Here is a 4,697-nt window from a genome sequence, read left to right as displayed (position 1 = left end):
ATCGGTGTGTAAAATGTCTATTATCTATGAAGTGGCATTTTTTGACAGATGCAATCGAGATGACAACAGCACTATGAAGTAGTGAATAATTCTGAGAGGAGTATTATGGTGATGATTTTAGGCGAAAGGGCGAATGGGTATATACTAAGCAGGGTTGAACAAGAGGGATTACATGGGGCGTTATGTTCCAGGGTTTTTATTTAGTGCGGCAAGTGAGCAAGTTATCGGGTGGGTAGTTGTAAGGCTATAATAATGGCAACGTTAGGTAATATGTAGCAATTATTAGTTTTTTTTTTTTTTAAATTAGATATATAGGGAAGGAGTGTGGATATAAGGAAGGGATAAAAAGATAGCGTAGCAAAGTATTTTGAGGTGTATTGAAGGGCAAAATAGAGTTTTTGATGTGGATGATTGGCGTGGTGGAGTAATAGGGAGTGATGGACTATTAACAACAACAATAATAATATTAATGATTACAATAATAATGACAATAATAATAACAATAATAATAATAATTATTATTATTATTAATTATTATTATTAATTATTATTATTAATATTATTATTACATTAATAATGATAATAATAATACATTACACCCTATATTATACGCTCCTCCTTTATTTAGAATTTGATTATCCCCTACACCATATATAATTTTAATTGATCCTTTTCGTTCCTAATGAAGCCATCGCAAGGCGCCGCATCCCCACTATGTTAGCTAGCATCTTTATTCTTCTGATTAAAATCATTAGGCTTCGAAATGCCTTGGTATAAAGAGTCCAGAAAATACATTACTGGGGGCAACACCAAACAATAAAATATAAACATTGTTGTTTTTTTGTCTAGTATATTGGGAATTTCATTGATTATAAATGCAACTGCTTTTTTCTTAAATAGATTACGATAGTAAACCACTCATGATTATTTTTGTATTTCTAGTGCATACGACACTTAGATATGTGCAGTTCCGATGGAGAGAAATGTTGTGGTAACGTTCCTTGCATAAATAATCGTTGGCAAGATTGTCAAGACCCGACGGAGACTTGCAGATGTGATCATTACGATGAATATTTTAATGGCAAAAATCCGCCATTCCTGCGGGAATTTATTTTTTGAATTATAAAATATTTTTAAAAAATCCAGTTTTCTTCTTCCCATGATTCTTGTATGAATTCCGTTTAATAATTAAACAGTCAAGGAACGTGCAAATTTGTTTTTTTTATTTCAACTATTTTTTAGACGAGTTTCATAAAAAAGTGTTTTCATTTTAAATGATGCCAAAAAAAATTAATGTTTTTTCATTTCGTTATTTTTTTAGATGATGCCAAGAAAAGAAAATGCTTATTATTTCAGAAAAGGCCTGAAAAAACTGTTTTCAAAAGCATCGACTTTGCCCAATAAAATCAGATCAAATGCAAACGAAAACGTTTTATTTATTTAAGAAAATGGAAGTTATTACGGTGTTTTGGCTTTTAATTTTCCGTTTTACAAATACAATAAATCAATACATTTTTTAGGTTTTATAATTTGCAGATAAAGACTAGAGGAGGCTAATAAGAAATTGTTTTAATTTCAATCAATTTTCAGATGAAACATGGAAGGCAAGCTATTGTATTTGAACGCGTATGAAAATGTCGACAGCAGTTGAAACATGGAAGGCAAGCTATTGTATTAGTAGCAGGAGCACTGTTTGAACGCGTATGCAAATGGGCATGTGTGCTCGGATTGCGCCTGAGGAAAAAACACCACGTGGTTGAGCATGAACAAAGTCGGAGCAGAGGGAGATGGACGTGTAAAGTGAAGGCGAGAATGGGCCGGCTGTAACTAGCGCGTGGGCGGAAGACGGAGAAACGTGTGCCAAGTTACATGATAATAAGATGGGAGAGTAACGGCAATAAATCCTTTTGTTAAAAAAGAAAAATGTCGACCAGGATTTATTTATGTAATGTGCGTTTATTCATGTAAAGTTACAATAGTTCCACATAAGTAATTACCGTTAAATGATAGGAGAGCTACCCGATATACTCCGACATTACCGAGGGGAAAAATGTTAGATATTTTTTGAAAAAATTTGATCTTTTCACATCACTCTCTCTCTCTCTCTCTCTCTCTTTCTCTCTCTCTCTCTGTATATATATATATATATATATATATATATATATATATATATATATATATATATATATATATACCCAGAGGATACATATTATTAACAGAAACTCGCCATGAAGCAAGCGAACAACAGAAGATCTGTTTTGAAAGAAATAACTTACCTTATAGGTTTTTATATACTGATGTTTTTCAGTTGTTTCCATTTTTGAATTAATCTTTTTCAGAGAAAGCGCGCATTACTGAGGCTGTCCTTGTTTTTGTATAGGAGGGTGTTTTTTTTTCGGAGGGAGGTTTATTTCATTGCATATGATAGTTTTTATTTTTACTCGTAAACTTTATGTAGTAATGTTTTGGGGGGGCATTTCAGCTTACAGATAATATCAGGTCATCAGGTGAGAATACATAACGTTTCGGTGTTTTCCTCTCTCTCTCTCTCTCTCTCTCTCTCTCTATATATATATATATATATATATATATATATATATATATATATATCCCTTTCCTCCTTGGCCTTGGTAATTTTTTTCCACCCAGACTAATCCTATTATTGAGGGGCCAAAGAATCGTTTTATATATTTCTCGGAGAAATTGGTATAAGAGAAATAATTCCTAAATTATAAAAATTAAAATTACTTCCCTTTAAAATTAATTACACGAAATGACTAGAAAAAACGCCTTATAATATTAGAGAACGGAATCCTATTATACCATTTCAAAACTGTACATTGATTAAAAGTAATGTAAAACACGAAAATGCGAATTATTCTTTCTAACAATCATGTTTCCCCTTCTTATGGTGAAGCATCCGCTCATTGTTCTTTGTAATATGCTGCTGCTGCTACTACTACTACTACTACTACTACTACTACTACTACTACTACTAATAATAATAATAATATTGTAATATAGTAATAATAATACATACTATTGCAATGTTACATTACTCGGCCGACATACAACCGTATATAGAGATGTAAACCAACCGAATCGTATGTTGCCGCATAATCACTCGTTGGTCTTTGCTTGTAATAATTGTATATAGGAATATAATGAACCACTCTTGTTTTTGTATAGTGTCGCATCGGATAACCCTATTGTTCTTTAGTCGCAATATTCGCTGTACATTCAATTGTATATGATGATATACAACACCTTTTATATATTGATACATATGATGATATACAACACCTACTCTTGCTTTTGAGTGGTGCCACATCGAAAAACCCATCATTCTTTAGTTGCAATATTCGGACGTGTAAATGCGAAAGCGAGAATTGGCTTGATACGGTTGACGTGAAGTCAGAGGAGAAAATATACCGGCCGAAATGGACGGGCGGCACATGCCAGGGGGCGGCATTTTGAGAGGGTAAAAATAAATAAAAATAAATGAAAGCTAACAAAAATCAGAAATGTTATACCGAAATGGGTGTAAAACATTGGGCCCCATAGAGATATCGAAATCAGAAAAATGTGTCCCTAGGGCGGCATTCTGAGAGGTTGAGAATAGAAAATAGAAAAAAATAAATAAAAGCTAACAAAAAATCGGAATTTTTTACCGAAAGTTTTTTAAAATATCGGAAATTTTGGAGGTATTGAAATCGGAAAAATCTATCTCCCATTTTACAAGCGGCCCATGTCGGGGTTGGTATTTTGAGAGGTTCAAAATAGAAAATAGAAAACAAAAATAAACATAAATAAAAGCTAACAAAATATCTTTAATTAAGAGAAGTTTGTAAAAAATCGGAAATTTACGCAACTGAAAATAATTTTTATGTTCTTATTGACGAGTTACACCCCGAATATTTTTCTTTGAACTTCGGAAAACTTGGCATCATAACGCGTAATTTTTTTTACAAATTCATTTATGTGGTTAATACAATAAAAACAAACAAAATGAAAGAAATGTGGAAGAATTTTATGTTTAAAAAATAAAAACACAAACAAAAAGAATCTCTTTAAATTTGTAACGTGTTGATATTTTGTACGGTGAATTTTTCTGAACAGTTTTGACAATATTTTGTGTACACGTTGACTTAATATTTGTGCATTTAAACTGTTTTTTTACATAGACGTCACTCTTACCAAGACCCGGAGGCCACTCAAGGATAAGGGTTATTGAGTATATGGTAATCAATAGGATAATATCGTAGTAATCGTTGGTAATGGAAATTTAGTGATTTGGATTACTTAAAGAGGCGGTTCATCAAGAATTTGTTTATGTTGGACTTGACGTTGGGAAACAGGCAAACGAAAGAGAGATCCACAGACACGTACTTCTAAGAAAGAAGCTTTAGATTTAGGCACAGATAAAGAGTGGGGGAAATTATTGATAATGTTTTCAGCTAGACGAGTGTTTCTTGTAAAAGTTTGGTGAGGGGGGACCAGAGATTGGAGCTTAGACGAGCACCTGCCATGAAAATAACGAAGACAGGCTCACAACGTCCCTTCTGTGGTAAAGAGGTTTACACTCTGTCAAGGCAGGATAAGCTGCTTCTAGCAGCTTATCCTGCCTAGAGGCAATAGTACTCCATCCTTGGACGTACTTGGCTTTTTATATAGATAGAGAATTGCACCTGTAGTGA

The 4,697-nt window shown here is 33.0% G+C and overlaps 1 long non-coding RNA gene across 1 annotated transcript in view; it reads left to right on the top strand.

Annotated features, from left to right (window-relative positions):
* The window catches only part of LOC145271092 (uncharacterized), a 3,963-nt gene extending 2,751 nt beyond the window's left edge, over positions 1 to 1,212 (top strand). The window contains exon 2 of the long non-coding RNA XR_013865686.1: positions 943 to 1,212. This is a non-coding gene — a long non-coding RNA (uncharacterized LOC145271092). The remainder of the gene's footprint in view (positions 1 to 942) is intronic.
* The last annotated feature ends 3,485 nt before the right edge of the window (positions 1,213 to 4,697 follow it).

This window comes from Euprymna scolopes, chromosome 46 (assembly GCF_053919585.1).
Source record: "Euprymna scolopes isolate OS-2025 chromosome 46, ASM5391958v1, whole genome shotgun sequence".
In the NCBI taxonomy this organism is placed as follows: domain Eukaryota; kingdom Metazoa; phylum Mollusca; class Cephalopoda; order Sepiida; family Sepiolidae; genus Euprymna; species Euprymna scolopes.
Note: the sequence above shows the minus strand (reverse complement) of the source record. Positions and strands in the feature narration are given on the sequence as shown.